Source organism: Lactuca serriola, chromosome 5 (genome assembly GCF_051521515.1).
Source record: "Lactuca serriola cultivar US96UC23 chromosome 5, Lser_US96UC23_V15, whole genome shotgun sequence".
NCBI lineage: Eukaryota > Viridiplantae > Streptophyta > Magnoliopsida > Asterales > Asteraceae > Lactuca > Lactuca serriola.
The window spans coordinates 59,529,688-59,553,865 of record NC_136412.1 but is presented as its reverse complement, the minus strand read 5'-3'; positions in this window follow the sequence as shown (position 1 = coordinate 59,553,865).

Genomic DNA, 24,178 nt, shown 5'->3' with positions numbered 1-24,178 from the left:
GGATGGGAAAGTGCACATATATAAGGCATGATTGGTTGTGAAGGGCATTACTCAAACTCCTGGAGTTGACTCTAATGAGATCTTCTCACCAGTAGTGAAGATTAAATCTATAAGGGTTATGCTAGCCATAACTACATTTCATGACTATGAAATCTGGCAGATGGATGTCAAACCCGCTTTCTTTAATGGAAAGTTGGTTGAAGATGTTTACATGAGTCAGATAGAGGGTTTTGTCAATGTAGAGCATCATAATAGAGTGTGTAAGCTTAAGAAATCCATCTATGGATTGAAACAAGCATCTTGCAGATGGAATCATTGTTTCGATGAGAAAGTCAAAGAGGTTGGTTTCTTGAGAAGCGAGGATGAGTCCTGCGTATATGTCAAAGCTAGTGGGAGTATAGTTAGTTTTATCGTATTGTATGTGGATGTCATTTTGCTCATAGGAAACAACATCCCAACACTGCAGGAGGTTAAGTCCTGGCTTGGAAAGTTCTTCCCTATGAAGGACGTTAGAGAAGTGCTTATATTCTTGGGATAAGGATATTGAGAAATAGGTGTAAAAGACTAATAGAACTTAGTCAAATCACTTACTTGGATAAACTGTTAAAATGTTTTAGCATGGAGAATTCCAAGAAAGGGTAGTTGCCAATCAAAAGCAATACCAAGTTAGGTAAGAATCAAAGCCCGAGTACCAAAGCCAAGATAGTAGAGATGAGCTGAGTACCTTATGCTTCTGCAGTTGGCTCAATCATGTATGCTATAACATGTACTCGCCCTGATGTGGCCTTCACTTTAAGCATGGTCAACAGATATCAAGGGAACCCTGGTAGAGCACACTGCATAGTAGTAAAGAACATTCTCAAGTACCTACGAAGGACTAATGAACAGTTCCTTATCCTCAATATGAGTGATAACTTGAGAGTGCGAAGGTATAATGATGTCAGTTTGCAGACCGACCAGAATAATTTCCGCTCGCAGTCAGGCTGAGTGTTTACCCTGAACGGAGGAGCAGTGACTTGGGAAAGTTCCAAGCAGGAGACCGTATCTGATTCAACGTACGAATCAGAGTACATAGTAACAAGCGAAGCTTCAAAGGAGTTAATATGGATAAAGAACTTCATTGAAGACCTTGGAGTTGTACCTACCGTAAAGGAGCCTATGAAGATTTTCTACGATAACGAAGGTGCGGTTGCCTTGACCAAGGAACCAAGGGATCATGGCAGGCCCAGGCATATCGACAAAAAAATATCATTTCATTAGACATCAGGTAGAAGTGGGACTCATCGTAGTGAAGATGGTATTTTCAGAAGAGAATCTAACATATCCCGTTACGAAGGGATTGTGTAGGGTTAATTAGTTGCAGCATGATAGGAGCATTGGGCTGAAGGACGATATTTGTTATAGTGATTAGATAGCTTTTAGAAACTTTCAATATATAAATTCTAATTAATGTTTGATGATTAAATAAAGGAGTATTACTTATGAGTAATGTTACTGTTTTGAGTTAATTATTTACTATTGTTTCATTTTGCATGTTTTGTCTTCCTAAATAAGAAGATTATTTAAACTATCCACAGTCGATCATATGTTGGAAGTAAGTATGAAAGAAGAATATCAAGAATTGGCTTGTAGACTGTCTAAAGCGTTTAGACATAGCAAAAGTTTGATGCAAAATTCATGAGTGCTTCTGAAATATGATTTGAATATTGGATTAAACCAGCTCTCACATGAATCACTTCATGGAATTTAATCACGAGTGATTGTGAGAGGATAATATCATATAGTCTTTAAACCTAGATATATGAGTTGCTGTTTACGAGTTGGTTGTGAATTGATAATGCATAAACGCATCAGTAACTTGATGTTATAAACTGTATTGTTGTGTATGGTTTGATGAGTAAATAGTACAAGAATATAAGTCGAAGTTTATTTGTTCCTTTTATCCTACGAGGTTAAAATCGATATCTTGGGCCCCTCTATGATTTTGTTTTGACTTATTTGCCAGGCCATGTCATGACTGAATTGATGTGTTCAATTAAATTCTATGTCAGACAAACTGCTGGAAAATAAGTATGACTATGTTCCATGTAATTGTCTACACGATATCTTGAGAACGATGGACTATACAATCCCTTATCTAAAGGACGTGACAGAGTTCGATAACAACTTTTGAGAGCTACGATTGCTAATCGGATTTTGTAGTTGTACTTACATTAATAATTATTAGACTTATCCAAGTGGGAGACTATTGGATTAGGTGTCTAAACCCATAACTATATTTGGTATGTACTTGACCCGATAGTAGCATGGTCCTTTTGGGTTGCTTCCACCAAAGCAACTTGACTGGATGAATAATACAGAAAGAGGATAAATGTGATTTATTAAAACATTATGTGAATGAAATATTAAAAGAGACATCATATTATTTAATTAACATTGGTCAAGAATTAATTTAGAATTAATTTTGTGGTCAAAAGAGGTTAACTGAATTAAGGGGACTGATATTGTAATTATAAGATAATTGCAAAATCAGCTGAGGTTCTCTTGAATAAGAGGTGGATGAAACCTTATGGAACCCCATAAGGATTTTGTCCAAGGCTAGGTGTTATGGAAGATTCCTATTGGCTACTTAGGGTTTAAGCAACCGGATTAGGTATTTGACTAAAACCCTAATTCCTCACATATATAATGACCCCCTTGGCATCCAATTTTTAGCTACATTGAACCCTAAGGATCTCTAGAGTCGAAGTTATCCCTCCTCCTCTCTCTCTCTCTCTCTCTAACATTATCCAATTTCTTTTGGTGTTTGTGATTGTTTAGAGGTATTACATTTGTGATACTAAGCTCTCAAAGGCAAGAATCTTCAAGCTCCAATTAAAAGGTAAGATTCTTGTTTATTTATGTTGATTTCGATTTTGTACACTGGATTTAGTGTTTACAAGCTTTGGATGATTATTACATGTACAATTAGAAAATCCTAGATCCAAAGCTTTAGGTTTTGCATGTGCACCATAGGATTGTTGTTTTGCTGAAAACCCAACATATTCACCACGGGTGTGCGACTTATCTAGCTTATATGGTTGATACTCAGGTTGGGGAGCAAACTTCTGTTTCAGTGATACCAGTTGTCAGGGAGTTTGCCAATGTTTTCCTGGAGGAGTTACCTATTGTGCCACTTGAGAGGCAGATTGAGTTCAGGATTGATCTTGTCCTAGGTGCGACCCCAATTGCCAAGGTGTCGTACTGCTTGGAACCGCCTAAGATGCAGGATTTGTCGTCTTAGCTTCAGGAGCTGCTAGTTAAGCAATTCATCAGATGGAGAAGTTCTCCATGGGGAGCACTGATACTATTCATCAAGAATAAGGATGGTTTATATCGGATATGCATTGATTACCAGGAGTTAAAAAAGTTAACGACGAAGAACCGTTATCCCCTTCCACGGATTGATGACCTCGTTGATTAGTTGCATGGTGCATCTTGTTTCTCCAAGATATATATGAGGTCTGGGTATCATCAAGTGAGAGTGATAGAGGGGGACATGGAGAAGACCGATTTTCGGTCTCGTTATGGGCATTACAAGTTAGCGGTGAAGCCATTTAGGCTCACCAATGTTTTTGTTGTGTTCATGGATTTAATGAATTGGGTATGCAGGCCGATGCTCAACTGATTTATCATTGTGTTTATTGATGATATCATGGTGTATTCAAGACCAGAGAGCAGTGTAAGGAGCACCTTCGAGAGCTCTTGGGGTGTTGAGGCTGGAATGGCTTTATGCCAAGTTCTCGAAGTGTGAGTTTTGGTTACCAGTTCCTTGGGCACCTCGTTAAACGGGATGGGATTTTGGTCGATCCAGCCAAGATCGAGGTGGTGATGCAACGGGGGTTTCCGAAATATCCATCAGAGTTCATGATTTTCTTTGCTTTGGCAGGGTACTATCGAAGATTTATTCATGACTTCTCCAAGAATGTGGTACCCCTCACTCGTCTGACGATGAGGGGGTGGATTTTGAATAGGTCCCCGAGCAACAATCAACGTTTGGGACTCTTCGAAAGAGGTTATGTGAGGCCCCGATATTGACACTTCTGGAGGGAGTTGAGGATTTTGTTGTATTCTGTGGTGCATCCATCACCGGATTAGGGGCGATCCTTATGTACAGAGGACGAGTGATCGATTATGATTTATATAACATCCTGGAATATCAAGAGTAAAGTTGAAGGGCTAAAAGTGTATTTGGGAAAGGGCAACTCGGTGAGTCCACGAGTGGACTCGGCGAGTAGGGTCGCGACTTTGGTCGCGTGTTAAGTGGCCAACTCGGCGAGTCGGTGGCTAGACTCGGCGAGTTGGTGCTGGGTGGAGAAAACCCTAATTTCGGAGGATGAGCCCTATATAAAGGACATTATACCCTCTCCCCAGCCTCCTTATCTTCCCTTGAAGTCCAGAAAACCCTAGAAACACGATTGTGAAGGATTTGATTGCAATTGAGCCTTGGAGAAGAGATTTGGAGGAAGATCTTGGAGAGTTAGGAGGCTTGGAGCAAGGGGCTTTGCTTAGATTCGGATTTTGTTACTGTTGGGGCTTCCTTTTGAGGTATTATCTCGTTCTTGGGCTGCTATTCATCTAGATTCTTCATTTTTGGGATGTGTGGGAGGTTTAGCTTGTGGTATCTTGAGTTTGAAGGTTAGATATGAGGTTACTACCTCAGATCTGGAATGGAGAAGGTCTAGAGTGCATTAAAGTCCCTGTTCTTGAGTATTTGGTGAAGTGATCTTGTCCCAAACCCTAACCCTAGAGTGAATAATGCCTAGATCTCTTTGGATTCACGTAAAGTTTGCCACTTTACGTGATGGATGGGTTGTAGGAGGGTAGATCTAAGTTTTTGATCAATTGCATGGCCTGGAAGGCTTCTGTATGGGATGAGATCTAGAGGCACTCGGCGACTCAAAAAGGTGTACTCGGCGAGTTGCTTGAAGATGGACTGGAACTCGGCGAGTTGGAAGAACAACTCGGCGAGTAGGTTGAAGATATCCTTAGACTCGGCGAGTCTGTTCTTGGACTCGGCGAGTCTGGTCGCGAGGTCTTGATCCTTCTTCAGGGTGAGCTGTGTAATAGTGAGTTAAGGGATGACTCGGTGAGTCAAGTGAGGAAGGACTCAGAGTTGTTGGACTTGGCGAGTCTCGGGGTGACTCGGCGAGTTGAGTCGCGAATTATAGGAGATTCTGAGCATAGGGACTCGGCGAGTCATTGGGTTGACTCGGCGAGTAGAGTCAGTCAGGGGTTGGCTTTGTCTTGTCTTTGACCAAGGGTTGACCAGTTGATTTCAGGGGCATTTTGGTAATTGATTGGATTTTGTTTTGAGTTCAGAGTCTTGGTGTTGGCCAGTGTTGGAGATCGTATTAGTGGTGGGAGTAGCTTGGGTTTATCTGTTCAGTCGGCAATTTCGAGGTGAGTTATCCTCACTATATCAACAGGGTCTTAGGCACCAAGGCCGGCCCTTTGTCGGATTGAGATCTGGGTATTTGTTGTTATGTTATTGCTTTGATATGTTTGCATCCTGGTAGTTAGGATGGTATATGTTAGAGACCTGGTTGAGGTCGGTATCCTGTTATGTAGGGTGATGCTATGCTAGTGACCGGTTAGGTCGGTATCCTGGTTAGGATGATGACATGTTATGTGATCTGCTTGATCGGCTTGTTGACTGTGAATTGTTATATGATTGTATGTTTATGTGCACATGGTTGTTTGGACTGGAGTTGGGTTGAGGCGGGTCCTGCTTTGTGCTATAGGCCAAGATACCCACGGCGGACCGGTTGTCCCGAAGGCCCAGCGAGCGGTCCGGATAGGCTGTAGGCCCCAAGAGGGCGGACCAGACGTGCCGAGGCTCGAAGAGTGGACCAGGCCGACTGAAGGCCCAGTGCGGGCTGACCAGTCATACTGTAGACTCAGAGAGTGGACCAGGTGGATTGAAGGCCCAGTGCAGGCGGACCAATCACACTGCAGACTCGATGTAGATGGCTAGACTCGGAGGGTGGACCAGGTGGAGTATTGGCCGGAGCGGCGGACCAGTTACACAGTAGACCCGAAGTGCATGGTTGTTCTGCGATCGGATATGATATGGCATGTTATGCGTGTATGATATATGTGGTTGGTATTTTGGGGATATCTCACTAAGCTTTCGGGCTTACAGTTGTGGTTTAATGTTTTTTAGGTTCTTCAGGAGACCGTGGCAAGGTGAAGGCGTGATCGTACCGCTCCTCGTGTTTATGTTTTATGATGTGATTCTGGGAAGACTCTGATAATAATTATATTGAAAACCTTTTTGTAATAACATTATGAAAATGGGTTGTTTTTGAAAAGTTAAAAGTTGTTGAATTTTTATGGTCGTTACAAGTTGGTATCAGAGCCTTGGTTTGAGTGAATTGGAGGAACGTTCGTGTGAATCCAGTCTCAAATCAGGGAGAGTTTTTAAAAGAGAATTTAAAATGGTTTTCAAAATTAGTAAAAGGAGGACGCGGAGGTACGATCAGCCAGAGCCAGTAAGTAATCCCAAAATACCATACATGATAATTGTTTTGAGCTTTGATAGAACAGCATGCTAGTACTAGGCTAGGGATCTTCAGGATTTCTTGATAATGTTGCCTGTTTTATGATGCCTGCTAGCCTAGGGATTCTTCTGTGAGAGATTTCCAATGTTCCTCTAGGAGTGAGGGTTGAGTTCTTGTTATGTTGTTCCTTACTAGCGTGTTGTGGTGATAATTGATATAAATATGGGTACGTGTGGAAGGTAGTATGGGCCCGTACTACTGAAAGCACAGGACCCATACGCGTATCAAGTAAGCCACAACCTCTAGGGTTGGGTCGGGGGTTGGTTCCCGGGTTAGTGGGAAGTATCTAAGATCGTGCTATGTTTTTCAGTATGGTGGTTACGAGGCATGCGGGGAGCGGATCCGGGTCAGGATCAGGAGCAGGAGAGGACGGTCAGGGTGGGTCAGTACTGCCCAAAGTTATTGGTCAGATGACCACAGGCGAGTTGGATGCTAGGATTCGTGAGATCCTGCACGATGAGGTTGCTGCATTGTTCCGGGCTGAGTTGCCGGAACTATTTGGGTCGATCAAGTCCGCTATGGTTGAGTATTTTGATGAGCGCTATGCGGCTCTCACTGAGACAGCTTCCGTGACGGCTACAATGGCTGTAGCAGTGGCAGGGGGAGGAGCCGGTAAAGGTTTTCAGTATCGGGACTTCGATAATACGAAGCCTCCTACCTTCGATGGGGTGCAGGACCCGATTGTTGCTATGAGATGGTTCTCAGAAGTGGAGGGGTGTTTCTTCACGTGTTCATGCCCTGCTGATCAGAGGGTGAGATGTGCTCTGAACCTGTTGAGGCTCGTGGAGAAGGATTGGTGGAGATTGACCACGGGGTCATATTCGGATGCGCAGAGGGCTGAGGTTTCATGGGATCAGTTCAAAGAGATGTTTAGCACTCATTATGTTCCACGGGTTGAGAGGGAGAGATTGGCTCAGGAGTTCCTTGAGCTGAAGCAGGATTCGAAGTCGGTGACGGAGATCACCAGGATGTTCACTGAGAGGGAAATGTTTTGCCCTAAGTTCGCTTCGGGGCAAGCTCAGATGTCCCGATATCTGAGTATGCTCAAGAGGGATATCAGACAGTTTGTGTCTACGCAGAGGTGCGAGACCTTGTTGGAGTTGTAGGAGGCCGCCAGGCGGCGTGAGTTAGAGATTGAGCTGCAGTTGCGTGAGCTGAGGCAGGCTCCGGTGCAGTGGCAACCGGCGCCGAAACGGTCCAAGACCGTTGATTCTAGGGTAGGAGATCAGAGCATCCACGCTTGTGGGAAGTGTGCGAGGGGTCACACCGGAGTTTGTAGGTCTGGTGGTGCATGTCGCAAGTGCGGGAAGAAGGGGCACTATGCGAGGGATTGTCGGCAATCAGCACCGGTTCGGGATCTAAAGATTTGTTATCATTGTCATCAGCTTAGGTACTTAAGGGTCAACTGTCCCCAGCTTGCTACATGACCGGTGCAGGCTCTAGCACCGGCCACTTTGAGGATCACGGGTGGAGGTCAGGGTGGAGCGGAGCCCCCAAGGGTTCAGGGTCGTGCTTTTCAGCTTACAGCAGAGGAGGTCAGAGCAGTGCCGGATGCAGCTGCGGGTATGTTTCTTTCTTGATGTCTTGTTTATCTTGTGATTTTTGTGGAGTATTGTTTATCTGCTAGTCTCATTGTGTGGTTTTCGGTATGGTATCCGTTGTTCCTTGAGGGTATGGTATGGTTATGGGTTAATGTTGCGAATTTCGTTGGTTATCATTCATGGGGGTTATTAGTGGAAATCTGGCGTCTAGTTTGAAGGATGGGTAGCATCTGCATTCTGAGGAGTGGTTAGCTGCTGTTTGAGATTCTTTCGAGCTCGGGATGATCAGTGTTGATATGTGATTTTGTGAAGGTTGTTCGTGCTTGTGGGACGCAGATCGCGTGTAAGTGTTTGTGTTGTGTGTAGGGTTGTTGAAGGAGGTCGGTGATGACGACCAGTGGTTGTTAGTCAGTGCTATAAGTGGGGGAAGATTTGGAATGTTCTCCAGAATATCGATGAGCATATGAGGTTGATAACTGTTTGGGATTCAGCAGTGTTTCTGTCAGCCAATAGCGTAGGCTGGTATGAGTAAGTGGCAGGCATGCGGGGCGGGATGCAGACCAAGGGTATTTGATTGTGGAGGGCCTAGGATCAGGCCGGGATTGAGTGTGTATGATGGAGATAGAGTTCAGAACCCCTAGAGGGCTAGAACAGTGTGCATCAGGGGGGAATTTCGCGAAGAGATAACTCGAAATGATGAATGCTAGTTGAGCGGTCCGGATAGCCTGAAGGCCGGTAGGTGTACCAGTTAGGCCGAAGGCTCGGAGGACAGTCCAGTAAGACTGAAGGCCCTGGAGGACGATCTAGATTGGCTAAAGGTTCTGAGAGTGGTCCAGATTGGCTAAAGGTCTGGTAAGGCGGTACAGTCATGCTGAAGACTCTGCAGGTATTGATAGACCGGTTCGAGGAAATGGGTTGAGTATGTCGCGATGTGTTAGCATTAGAGGGTCTGGCTCCGGGTATTAATCTTGCTTAGTGGATATGGTGCATGGACTCGAGAGTCCTTGTGAGTAGATTCAGAGCATGTGTGTTGTATGGATAGCGGTTATGCTATAAGGGAGTGGTGTAGCGTTGGGCGAGCACCGTGGCATTTGTCGCAGTGACAAGGCGGCCAAGTGGATTTCCCTGGTAAGGAAAGAGAGAGGAATGTAGCTCCGAGAGGAAGTGTAAATTCACGGAAGTGAAAGCGGCACTGCAGAGTTATGATTGGAATGATCCAATTATGGTCTTTGAGCAGTGTGATTGCGGCAGTAGTGTGGAATCACATCCAAATTGGATGACTGCTGAGGTCGCGGAAGGGATCCCGCGGGTGTAGAGCCAAGAGGCTCGAAAGGGATGCAGGGATGGAGTCATGGATTCCCAGCTTGATTCTGATCGAGGAATTGTGTATATAGTGGTGAGTCATCTTGGGGGGGGGATGTTTGGAGGTGTCGTTAGTGTGACGGGTTGTCCCATCCCAAGAGTGCTAGAGCCAGTTCAGCATGTGCATGCGATTGCAAAAGGAGATCTCATGGGAGTTGCTCTGAGATTGAAAGATGTATTCTTCTGTCAACCTGGAGTGGATGGAGTTGGACTCAAATCGGGTGTCCGGTGATTCTAGCTCGTTGATTCGAGTGATTGTTGTGAATTGGAGCGGGTGAGGTATCATGGAATGATACAGTTGATGAGTTGGTAAGTGTGATTGTCAAAGGGCGAGGCCAGTGGCCATCTTGAAGAGGTGGTTGGAACACCGGGAGAAGGAAAATTTGGTTTTGGGTTTCATTGGTAGTGCTTTAAGGAACTTGGTCTGGCTAATGCCAGGTGATGCAATGCGAGAGTAATTCTGGAGTTGAGTTGCCGCAGGCTTCGAGGACGAAGCCTAATTTAAGTGGGGGAGAATTGTAACATCCCGGAATATCAATAGTAAAGTTGAAGGGCTAAAAGTGTATTTGGGAAAGGGCAACTCGGCGAGTCCACGAGTGGACTCGGCGAGTAGGGTCGCGACTTTGGTCACGTGTTAAGTGGCCAACTCGGTAAGTTGGTGGCTAGACTCGGCGAGTTGGTGCTGCGTGGAGAAAACCCTAATTTCGGAGGATGAGCCCTATATAAAGGACATTATACCCTCTCCCCAGCCTCCTTATCTTCCCTTGAAGTCCAGAAAACCCTAGAAACGCGATTGTGAAGGATTTGAGTGCAATTGAGCCTTGGAGAAGAGATTTGGAAGAAGATCTTGGAGAATTAGGAGGCTTGGAGCAAGGGGCTTTGCTTAGATTCAGATTTCATTACTGTTGGGGCTTCCTTTTGAGGTATTATCTTATTCTTGGGCTGCTATTCATCTAGATTCTTCATTTTTAGGATGTGTGGGAGGTTTAACTTGTCGTATCTTGAGTTTGAAGGTTAGATCTGAGGTTGCTACCTCAGATCTGGAATGGAGAAGGTCTAGAGTGCATTAAAGTCCCTGTTCTTGAGTATTTGGGGAAGTCATCTTGTCGCAAACCCTAACCCTAGAGTGAATAATGCCTAGATCTCTTTGGATTCACGTAAAGTTTGCCACTTTACGTGATGGATGGGTTGTAGGAGGGTAGATCTACGTTTTGGATCAATTGCATGGCCTGGAAGGCTTGTGTATGGGATGAGATTTAGAGACACTCGGCGAGTCACGAAGGTGTACTCGGCGAGTTGCTTGAAGATGGACTGGAACTCGGCGAGTTGGAAGAACAAATCGGCGAGTAGGTTGAAGATAGCCTTAGACTCGGCGAGTCTGTTCTTGGACTCGGCGAGTCTGGTCGCGAGGTATTGATCCTTCTTCAGGGTGAGTTGTGTAACAGTGAGTCAAGGGATGACTCGGTGAGTCGAGTGAGGAAGGAATCAGAGTTGTTGGACTCGGCGAGTCTCGGGGTGACTCGGTGATTTGAGTCGCGAATTTTGGGAGATTCTGAGCATGGGGACTCGGTGAGTCATCGGGTTGACTCGGCGAGTAGAGTCAGTCAGGGGTTGGCTATGTCTTGTCTTTGACCAAGGGTTGACCAGTTGATTTCAGGGGCATTTTGGTAATTGATTGGATTTTGTTTTGAGTTCAGAGTCTTGGTGTTGGCCAGTGACCGGTTAGGTCTATATCCTGGTTAGGTCGATATCAACAGGGTCTAAGGCACCAAGGCCGGCCCTTTGTCGGATTGAGATCCGGGTATTTGTTGTTATGTTATTGCTTTGATATGTTTGCATCTTGGTAGTTAGGATGGTATATGTTAGAGACCTGGTTGAGGTCGGTATCCTGTTATGTAGGGTGATGCTATGCTAGTGACCGGTTAGGTCGATATCCTGGTTAGGATGCTGATATGTTATGTGATATGCCTGATCGGCTTGTTGACTGTGAATTTTTATATGATTGTATGTTTATGTGCACATGGTTGTTTGGACTGGAGATGGGTTGAGGCAGGTCCTACTTTGTGCTGTAGGCCAAGATACCCAAGGTGGATCGGTTGTCCCGAAGGCCCAGCGAGCCGTCCGGATAGACTGTAGGCCCCAAGAGGGCGGACCAGACGTGCCGAGGCTCGGAGAGTGGACCAGGCCGACTGAAGGCCCAGTGCGGGCGGACCAGTCATACTGTAGACTCAGAGAGTAGACCAGGTGGATTGAAGGCCCAGTGCGGGCGGACCAATCACACTGCAGACTCAATGTATATGGCTAGACTCGGAGGGTGGACGAGGTGGACTATCGGCCGGAGCGGCGGACCAGTTACATAGTAGACCCGAAGTGCATGGTTGTTCTGCAATCGGATATGATATGGCATGTTATGCGTGTATGATATATGTGGTTGGTATTTTGGGGATATCTCACTAAGCTTTCGGGCTTACAATTGCGGTTTAATGTTTTTCAGGATCTTCAGGAGACCGTGGCAAGGCGAAGGCGTGATCGTACCGCTCCTCGTGTTTATGTTTTATGATGTGATTCTAGGAAGACTCTGATAATACTTATATTGAAAACCTTTTTGTAATAACATTATGAAAATGGGTGTTTTCGAAAAGTTAAAATTTGTTGAATTTTTATGGTCGTTACAATTTAGGGCAGATGAAGCCAAATGAGACGTGATATCCTAGGCATTACCTAGATTTGGGGGCAATGGTGTGTTGCCCTTATAATTTGGATACATTATCTTTATGGGTTTCGTTGTACTGTCTACACGGATCATAAGAGTTTGAGATAGGTAATGGATCAATCGAACCTAAACATGAGGTAATGTAGGTGGTTGTACGTGGTCATGGATTATGAGTGCGGTATCGTTTACCATCTGAGTAATGTGAATGTGGTAGCGGATGCTTTGAATCGCAGTTCGGATAGGTCTTTAGTTAGAGAGGTGTGTATGAGGATACCTGTTGATTCTCCACTTTTGCGATTGATCAGAGAGGCATTGGAAGAGGGAGTTCAGAAAGACAACTAGAAACAGGAAAGGATTAGGGGTGAGATCGATAGGTTCATCGCTGATAGTCAAGGGTTATTGACCCGATTTGGCCGGGTTTGGGTTACAGTTTCTTGTGGGATCAGGCAGACAGTATTGGAGGAGGCTCATAAGTTTCGCTTTTTCTATACATTCGGGAGCCACTAAGATATATCGGGATTTGATATTAAGTAACTGGTGGTCGTGTATGAAGAGGGAGATAGCCTGGTATGTCGAGAGGTGTTTGACCTACAGGATGATCAAGGCCAAGCATCATAGGCCACATTGTAAGCTGCAGTCTATAAAGGTTCCTATGTGGAAATGAGAATAGAACACCATGGATTTTATCACCAAGTTGCTGAAGACGGCAAAGGGTTTTGAAGCTACATGGGTCATCATGGACTGATTGACCAAGAGTGCCCACTTTTTGGCTATCCGGCAGGGCTCTTCGGCGAAAAAGTTGGTGATGTGTATGTCCGGGAGATTATTTATTGTCATGGGGTTTCGCTCTCTATTTTTTCCGAACATGATGTTCGGTTCACTTCCTGTTTCTAGCAGATGTTCCATGAGGGACTGGGCACGGGGTTACATTTCAGCACTACATATCATCCACAGACTAACGACCAGAGTGAGCATACTATTCAGAACATTGAGGATATGTTATGGGCATGTGTTATTGATTTTGGTGGGAGTTGGGATTCCAACCTACTTCTTGTGGATTTCTACTAAAAGAATAATTATCACTCCAGCATTGGTGCTCCGCCATTTGAGCTCTTGTATGGTCGGAGATGTCGTACCCCGTTTTGTTAGGGAGAGGTAGGTCACAGGGTTATGGGAAGGATCGAAGTAGTCCTCCAGACCATATAGCTTATACAGGAGATCAGGAAGAGACTATAGACTCCTCAGAATTGGTAAAAGAGCTATGCCAACTGGCGCTGATCAGAGTTGAAGTTTCTGGTTGACGATTTGGTGCTCCTGATGGTCTCACCCTTGAAGGATGTGATACGCTTCAGGAAGAGGGGGAAATTGGGTCCCTGGTTTATTGGACCTTTTGGGGTGTTTTCTAGGGCTAGAAAGGTGGCTTATTGGTTGGAATTTCCAAGTGAGCTCAATCAGATCCACAACACTTTCCATGTCTCTCAGGAGCGGAAATGTGTGATGGACAACGACGTGGTGGTTTTGTTGGATGATATTCAGGTCGTAAAGTGCTTGAACTATGTTGAGAGACCGGTGGCTATCCTGGAAAGGAAGATGAAGGTCCTGCGCAATAAAGAGATACCTTTGGTATAGGTATGGTGGCAACATCGGAGAGGCTCCGAGTGGACCTGGGAGCCGGAGGCTAGGATGAGACAGCATTATCCAGAGTTATTCACCTCAGCCGAATTCGAGGAAGAAATCTGAATTAAATGGGGAGACTTGTAACACTCGATTCTATGTATGAAATTATTTACAATTAGATATGATTTCTTTTTGGTCCACGACGTGGTGGAGCATTACCACGACGTGGCAATAAGCTTTTCACCCGTGGGAATTTAATGAGCCACCACGACGTGGTAAATGGATGCCATGACATGGTGGCGGCTTTTGGAGAAAAACCTAAATTTTAGGGTCTGAGCCCCTATTTAAACTCCTTAACCTTTCATAGCCTCCCTCTCATCAGCTTTCATCTCTCCAAATCGTCCCTTGCAAACATTGGATCCCTTGTGGGAGTTTTTATTCTTAAAGTGTGTGTGTGTGTGTGTGTGTGTGTCGTTCTTGTGAAGGAAGAAGGTGGTGGAAGATCATATTGGGAGTCTAAAGCAATGTAGATCCAAGAGTTTATCTTCCTCAAGCATCTCAAGGAGGTAAAAGTATTCATCTTGATGAGTTTGTTGATAGATCTTTGGATTTGTCCACTTTTCACTATGCCTTATTGCTTTGGAAGGTTGAACTTCATACATTTTGCAACTTTATGAATCTCAAGGCCATTTGGAGCATTTGACTCTTTGGGTCTGGACTAGATTTGAGTTTTGAGGCCATGCATGGAATCTTGGCCTTTTTATCGTATTTTGGCCTAATAAGAGTTCAAGACATGCATGTCTGAAAAGCAACGATTTTTATGATGTTTTTCGTGTTGGAGACTCTTTTGGAGCTTTTGGACAAGTAACCTTATGGATTGAGTGATTATTATGTAAGCCATGTAGTGTTTTGGACCTTAAAGTTGAGATCTATACACTTTGGAGGGTTCTATTGGATAAACTTGGAAACTTTATCCATCTAGACCCTATTATCAAAAATATTTAAGTTGGAGACCTTTAGAATTAAAGAAAATGGATGAATGTGTTAAGATGCTGAAAACCCTGTTACCATGATGTGGCAAGGCGACCACAATGTGGTGGCAGGGCTAGTCGGTACTATTTTGCCGTTTTCAACACCACGACATGGCAAAAGGCTACCACAGCGTGTCGGTCAACTAACTTGACTCTTCTTGACATTTTGACCGTTTGACCCAGCTTGACCCAAGGGGGTATTTTGGGTGTTTTGGATTTGGTTGAGAATTGGTCTTTCGATGGTTAGGTGTCGATTAGAGTGAGATTCGGAATCGAGACCTTATCAACTTTTGTTCAGTTGTGAGGTAAGTTTTCCTCAGTTTACTTGTGGGTGAAGGCACCAAAGGTCGACCTATTGGATTAGATATCCTGTTATGTGATAATATGATATTGTATTGTAGTGTCACACCCCCGAACCAGAACGGCAGAAACGTCTGGGGGTTGGGTGACTTCATCTTTTAATATCATCATATTTTAAATAATTGAATCAAGACAACATCAACATCAGACATATAATAGTACAACCATCATTGTTTACATGAGTGTATTGGATTACAGATTTCATTCAAAAATATAAGTGTATGATTATAACAAAAATGCAACAAAATCCATGAGTTATTGGTAACCAACCCGTTAACGATTACTTGAGAATACAAGTTATTTTGAGAACGTCAACATATATAATATTGGTGAGTTCATAAGCATGTTTGTATGAAAAGTTTTGTATCACTTTTTAAAAAGCAGAAAATCCGATATTTTCTGTAAAAATGGTTTAAAAGTGTTGTATCAAATCTTGTATTACAACATGTGTGTTTCTGTTTTGAAAATGTATAAAGAGTGTATTCCAAAAATTCCATGTTATCTGTTGTAAGTATAAGGTAATGTATAATTTAAGTTTCCCAGAAAATCCGATATTTTCTGCTTGTAAGAGTGTTGTGGTCTTAAACCCTAAGATCATAAAATAGTGTTTGTATAATATCGTAACTGTACAGGTGTATATGTATTCCGTAAATCATACTGTGGAGCTAATTTCTATGTGATTCATTATAACCATACTTGATATGACTAATTTTCCTGTCAAGACGTTTTTCAGGCGCCGACTTGTTTAAGGTAAGGTTTGTCACCCTAGACTGGCCTAATGTAGTTGTAGGGATTAGCTCAAGTGTGGGGCAGTCAACCCCGTATGGATCTATACAGAAACTCTCGCTCTCCCTCCAGGAGACTATGGTTATAACTACAGGACTTAAGGTTCTATACTAGGTAGGTACAAATGAAAGACTGACTCATAAGAACCTTAACTAGGTTTACGCGAATATTATGACATACTATTTAATGTTTTTTTAATAATGCTTCTGTGTATGTACTTAGGTTACAAGGCCCAATGAATATGAAATGAGTATACAAGGTCCGTCGAGCATGTAGATTGGTCACTAAGGCCTAATAAACATGTAATGAATGTATCAGGCCCAATAAGCATGTAAATGGAAATAACATGATAATGGATAAACAAGGCCCACTTTTTTTTTTTTTTTTGTAAAAATGACAGTCTTGGCCCATTAAGCCGAAAATTTATAATTAAGGCATACTTTTGGTAAAAATGATACTTTAGGTCCATTAAGACCGAAAAGTTTACTTTTAAGGACTTATTTTGTGTAAAATGACATTTTCATCCCATTTAACTGAAAAGTTACATTTTTTGCCTCTTATACGGGTTTGTTTTGTTTTCTAGTATACCTTAACATGTTTAATCCTTACGTCTTCATAGTAAGTTGCATATAGTGAATTAGTTTGCAAAAATCACCAAGTTTACTAGATGTTTCGAGTTTAGTGAAGATCTAGCATGTTTTCATAACATATAACATGAAAACACACATATACATGCATAAATACATAGATCTAACACAAAAGCAACTGGTATCCTCCCCCAGAACATAGTAAAAACCGAAAAATGGGGTATGAACTCACCTTTGGTAGAGAAAATATGTAGTGGAAGTGATGAGGTGAAAATTAGGAGCCTAGAACACTTGGAGTGTTTGATGAATTTCCTGGAGATTTTGATACCCTAAGGTTGTTAGCACACAAATTTATGTGTGATTAGGAAGAATTTCAACAAAGAAATGTGGAAAATCTCTAGTTAGGCACGCAATACTTACAAGAATCTAGAAGAGTTTGTGAAAGAATAAGGCTCCTGGAACTTGGCTTGAATTCCTTGATAGTGTTCACGAACTTCTCAGTAAGTGAAGAATGAGTTTGGTGAAAAGGGGAGTGGGGTTTACACTCATTATAAGGGATAAGGAGATGATTTGAGATTTTCTTGGATTACTGATGGGTGAAGCTTTGTTATTGGAGGATAGTACTTGTTTTACTAAGACTTGCATCGAAAAATGGCAAAGACAACTCATCATCCGTAAATACCTTTGAATATAATGTGTTTACTCCCAAAATGAGATTACCATGGTGTTTACACTAAAAAAAGGGGGCTGTCCTCTAAGGAGTTTACACCAAATAGGGGTCCACATGGAGTTCACGACCAAGGGTTGGATTCTTTAAGGTGTTTATGCCCTAGGTGTTTCCTAGGATGGTGTTCACGGCCCCCTTTGGTATATTTAATGTGTTTACGGCCACAACATGGGCCCTTAGGGGTGTTTACGGCCAACATGGCCCCAAAGGAAGGGTTTATGGCCTTAGCTAATAGAAAAATTCAAATATGTTGTCCTTAAAGTTTAAGTGTTCAAGGTTGCAACATAACACAAGTTCTTATGTCCATATTAAGTGATCTTTGTTTGATTTGAAAAAATCATTAGGGCTTAGAGAAGATATGAACTTAAATCCTATATCATAATTGTATCATAGCTAAAAAAAACTTGCATATACAAGATCCTTGGACTTGGTTCGACATGAAATTTCAAGTTGTGACATGTAGTGATCTGTTAGATCGGTATCCTGGTATATTTGATGGTGTTATGCTTAGTGATCTACAAGATCTGTTTGATTGTCTGTTGACCGATTATATGTATGTTTCTCTGTTATATATATATATATATATATATATATATATATATATATATATATATATATATATATATATATATATATATATATGTGGACATGTTGTGTGGTTGGGTTGAAGGCGACCAGTATAGATTGATGGTCAAGAGACTCAGCGTCCTTGATAGGCTATAGGCCTGAGAGGCATATCAGTCAGGCCGAAGACCCAGAGAACGGTCCAGATAGGATGAAGGTCCAATGAGGCGTTCCAGTCATGCTGAAGGTTCTATGAGTGTTCCACATCTTCTATAGGCTGGTGTGACGTTCCAGTCTGGCTGAAGGCTTAGTATGCATGATGTTTGTTATTATATTTATGTGGTGGTATTTTGGGAGAACTCAATAAGCATTTTATCGAAAGTACATTACTATTGTTTTATAAAGAAGAATAGAAAACATTGTTATGTAGCCATTCAAGTAACTAGAAGTAGATGGGTTTTGTTTAATGTCATTTATCTCCTTACCATTATTATCCTTTTAAGTGTAGAATACGTAATACATATAATTTCCATTTGATTTCTTCTTTTTTATGTTTGTATAGGTAAGTAGGTGCTAAAATACTGAGACTCGTGGCTTCAAAATTGAGTGTAAATTAGACAATAATGAACAAACACCTACTTTCTTTGTAATTGTGGACAATTAAGTATGTTATGATGTTGACATATTTGATTATTAAAGACACATTATTTTTTGTTCAACTTATTTTTTTTATCTATAGTCATAACGGCTTATTCACTTTGTCTAGAACTCTACTTTGAATGTATAATTTGACCTAAAAACTAATTCAATATTGAGAATTTTTAAATCAAGAAGTTTTGATAAGTTTGTGAAATTAGGGCTACAAATCGTACAAAATTTTCAAGGAAGGTGCACCGATTATTGGAATAATAAGCATAGCGATAAAATCTTTGGTTTCGATAAGTTTTGTTTGATTCTTAATTGCTTTTTATATATATGTAATTATGTTTTCGTTTCTTGATAAAAGGTCTCTTTTATTTAATCCTTTTTTGCAGGTTAGGTCGCCTGTGTGGGGCTACTAGTTATGGTTCTTGCTAATCTTGCATAGCTTGATATTGCTCTTCAACCATTGGTTCATGTTATTTTTGTGAATTGGAATTGAAATAGTTGAATTTTTTCTTTTATTTGTTTATTTTATTGATTTATTTTTATAGATAAATGATTATGTTGAACATGTGTTTAGTTAGGAGATGATAAGGTGTAGCGGTTGTATGTCATGAAACTTGTAAGATCAGTATGTGTATCATCTAATGAGAAAAAGGTCCAATTTTCTTATCTATATATTAGGGGCTGTTTCTTTTTTTTTTTTCCAATTAAGCTTGTTAAGTAAAAAAGAAACATGTTTTAATGTATTAATACAACAATCCTATACATATTTGCTATCTTCTCTTTCCCTAGCAACTCTTCTCACAACAATATTATTGAGTATTATGAAAATTTTTTATTGGAATATAAGGGTAAGATGGTAATTTGGTTTTGACTTTACCCATACATGAGAAAATTGCTAAAAAAAATTAAACAAACCCTAATATTTCATCTTGTTGGTTTTACAGATTACACGTGTAATATATCATATATGCTCTATTATATCTAAATTCTCATACTGATTTTATAATTAAAATTTTTTACTGAATTTCAGCAGATGATCCCTTTACAAGAACCAAAATAAGTTAAATCTAGAAGGATCAATCAAAATAGTTTTAGAAATAGTGAGTAATGATGCAGTTAAGCTAAAGAAAATGAACCAAAAATGTTTGAAGCGTGAAGAGTCAAAGCAAACAATTGTAGAAAATGGAAATAATGATACCATTAGATCAAAGAAAATTGGTCGAAATCTAGACGTTACCAGTGTAAAGTTGACAAAAATACCCTCAGCTTGGTTGATTCTATCATCCCTTTGCCATCAGTAAGTCAATTGGTCAGTGTAGCTGGAGTTGACGTCCCAAAAGAAAATGTTCATAATACATTGCAATTTGTGGAAATATGCTATACTTTTGGAAATGTAATTTTTGGTGATTTTATATCATCAATATATTTTAAGTGTAATAGTGTTAGGTCCTTGATGGAAGGATGTTGGATTAGGTGTCAAAGCCCATAGCTATTATTGGTATGTATTCGATCGAAGAGTAGCATGGTCCATTTGGGTTGCATATCATCAGGGCAATTTGTTAGGATGGACTTTTGAGAGAAGGTTATTTATGGTTTATTAATATATTATAAGTTATAATATATTAATATGAAATCATATGTTTTAATTAGTAGTGATCAAGAATTAATTTGGAATTAATTTAGTGGTCAAAAGAGACTAATTAAATCTATGGGGACTAATTATGATAATTAGTTATATTTATATGTGTTAGGCTTATGATGCATGTTGGACCAAGTTTATGTATGGATACATAAAGAGTTGGGCCACATGAACCATGGATCACAAAACCCATGGGTATGGATTTGGGTTATATCCATGACCCTAGAAATCCCACATATAAATAGATACTTCGTTGACCAAAAATCGCCACTTGAATCTTTTTGGAGTTCACGGTGTCTTTTGTGTGCAATAAATTCTCTCTCAAGCTCATCATTTATCCATGGTGTGTTGTGATTGCATTCGAGGCTTCCACACTATTGGGGCTAAGCTCTTTAAGGACAAATACACAAAGACTTCAAGCTCCATTAAAAGGTATGTTATGCTAACTAGTATCTTATATGATTTATGTTAAGTGCATGCTAGTTGTAAGATTTATACCATGGAAACCATTTGCAAGTATAATTAGTGAAAACATAGATCCAAGGTATTTAGGGTTGTATGAGCACCATAGGATGTTGTAGTATACCAAAACTCAATAGTGGTATCAGAGGCTAGGCTTGTTTTCAATTGTACTTGATGCAAACAAATTTTTTTCAAGCCAAGTATCTGTCAGGACCTGAAACTCGACGAGTTCTGGAGGGAAACTTCACGAGTTCATGTATTAGAGCATGATCTCGATGAGTTCCATGAAGAACTCGACGAGTTTGTCTCTCAGAATGCATATCTTCGTGCTTTTTGGCTGGAATTGGACTAGGAACATTACCATAAGCTTTTTTTGAACCTATAAACCTGTTTTCGATTTGGTAATCATCATTCTAATCCAATTCAAAAGATAATTATCAAAAGTTTCATGTTTTGTATTGGTTTAATGTTTAGGCTAATTACATGAAAATTGTTTGATTTAAATTGTCTTCTTCATATGAGTTTAATCAAGATTATGAAATATTGCTAGATATGTTTGTGATAGTTGTTTTTTGATCCAAATTGATCTAAAATTTATTCATAAAATGTGTTTTTGTAACTTGTCCTCAAGTTACATGAAAAGTCTCATTAATGAATTTTAGTAAAAACATAGTTTATGAACTTGAAAAGTCTGTTCTCCATAAATTGTTTTATGACCTTAATAACTTGTCCTCAAGTTATGGATTTCCAAGAGTCTCTTCATTAAAAGTTTTAAAACATATATTAAACTCATATGTTATGAAATTGAAGAGTTTTGAAAAGTTTCAAAACTTGTCCTCAAGTTTTGGAATTTGCAAAGTTACCTCCCCATATATACTTTAATTCCAAATCAAACCCAAGAATTTTAATAGTTTAAAATTCAACCCTTATACTAATATAATATTAAAAGTTAATGATTATATATATATATATATATATATATATATATATATATATATATATATATATATATATATATATATATAGAGTAAAGTCAATCTTACCGTTAGTAGGCCTCATTCACGAAGCCGATCTATAAAGGGGGTATAAGGTTACTGCCTATAAAATGACAGTTTAATGGGTGTCCACTCTCACCCACCGTTTCGTTGACTGGTGGAGGGTCGTTAGCCGAACGGCTAGGAAAGGACTATAATTCTCCCTTCATTAAAAGTATAATGATAAATACCAAGTAAATAAACACTTATAAATTCCCAATCTTAGTTACTTAGGAAAATGTGAAATGGTGCTAACCCATGAAATTACACTTTGCACCTTTGTTAAGTCGTTAGTGGAGCGTGTGTGGTTAACCGACACACTAACATGGGACAGACAATGTGTGGCAAAGCATGACTTAAGTTTTATCATAGATCAGTGGAGCGTGTGTGGTTAACCGGCACATCGATCAGGTGATAAAATTAAGGGTACCAAGTCAATTTGCATGGTTATTCACACTTTGTTTGTGATCCTCGGCATCCCAGTCACAAACTTGAGAGGGCATAATCGAGATTCAAACATGCCATTGAAAGTTCAGTGTATCTCAAAAGATCTAGGAGTTTCAAATCCAATTAAAACTTGATGAATAATTTAGTTTTTCATGGTGGAAATTTGTTAAATCGTCATTTACCTACCTTCAACTATTCTATAGCTTGGATTACAGCATCCCTCTTCCAAGTTATAAAATAGTTTGTTGGGTCCTAGCCTTAATATTTCATATTGGGTGTTATGTTAAGGACTTTAAATCAACTAAACTTGAATTTCTCCCATTATAGATGTCATGTTAAGACATCTATGTTCTTCCTAAATCCTTAGGAACAAGCTTTCCTAATGAAGATGATATCCCAAATGGCAATCAAAGTGAAAGATCAATCCCTTTGTTGAGTAGTAATGGGATTGGAAATCATACTTCATTTCCTCCACCTCCTTCAATAATTCTCCCTATCCCACAAGTTTCAAGACTTGAATAGTTCTAAGTCATTTAATCCCTATTGGCAATCAAAGTCTATACGTGCTTAAATATTGGAGATTAAGTCACATATTGACAAGCCGGGAGAGTCGGGTGTCGAAGTCTCGAGGTAGTTGGCTGTTGATTTGGTCCTTCAGTCACTCCCTGATGACAAATCACAACATGACCCTTTAATGATCTTATCTATTTGCTTGGTGTTGCTGAATCAACAATGATTTGGAACACTGGTAAAGAAAATTTGGTTAGAAGATCAACTTGCCAAAACTTCATGGACATCGACAATGGTGACAATGGAAATCCAGAAAAACTTTCTCTTCCCAATTAAAAGGGATCGACCATGGTCAAGTCATTTGAACTAATGGTAAAGAGAAAGGCTAAGTCTATGATAGTCCTTTATATCATTTCCAAAGATTCAATATGTTTCCTTTTGCCAATAGGAGGGGCATGGGTTGCGAAGCTGCCGAATTTACCTGAAACCTCATAAGGATGGTAAAGTCAAAAGTTTGACTCTACTTCAGGTAAATTCCGCTATCTAACTCTATTAAGTCTCTTTTGGAGATTCTTAATACATGATGTAATGTAATTACATTTTGATGTTTTTGAAGAATCAAAGGAAGCTTAAAGAAAAGGTGTGCTGATTCTGATCGCATGGTTCGATGACCAGAATTTTGAGCCGCTGCGTAAGAGTTATGAAATATTGCTAGGAATAGATAACAACAAGTTTTCATATGAATTTGCATTGTAAGGATAAGTTTTTCCGCAAAGTTTTAAAATAAAGAAAAATGGTTTTGATTTTATTTATTTTAAGTATCTTTACAATGGCATTTGTGAAGGAAAAAAAATTGTTGTTTATATGCTCCCATTGATAAGCAATATTGGTAAATGGATTTGATTCTTTCATTTGTGGTATTGTCATAATTTACCAAATAAGGAAAGATTGTCATCACCCAAGGTTTAGTTGGACAGAAAATTGGAATCATGCAACTTGTATTGTATGATGAATGAGAATTTTTCATCTTTGGTAAATTAAGACTAATTCCTTGTTCACATGTATATGTGAGTCAAGTGAAGGACAACGGGATCGGGTACACTTGGGTGTGCGTTGATCAGGTCCACCATAAAGGCTATTCGTCATGATTTACTAAAGTTTAGTAAATATGGTTATGCTTACAAGTTTAAGTGTAATTCTGAAACATTAGAAAGGTTTCAATGTATGACAGAACGGATAAGAAGAATCAAATAAGGCAGGAAGATAAAAGTTTCTCCAATCTGAAGAGATGGGAGAGTACTTGAGTATTTTATTTTATGATTATCTTAGTGATTATGGAACCATATCACAATTGATCCTCTAAGGACACCTTAGTGCATTTGTTTGACTAAGGAGAGGAATCATGATGTGTTGAAATGGTTAAATCAAAAGGTAAATCGTACTTTGTGCCAAAATCAAATCTTAGAGTAATACTCCAAGAATGAGCCTTGAGTGACTTAATCTTTAGAAAGTTCATAACACTTGTCAAATGTAGAGTAAGATGTTTCC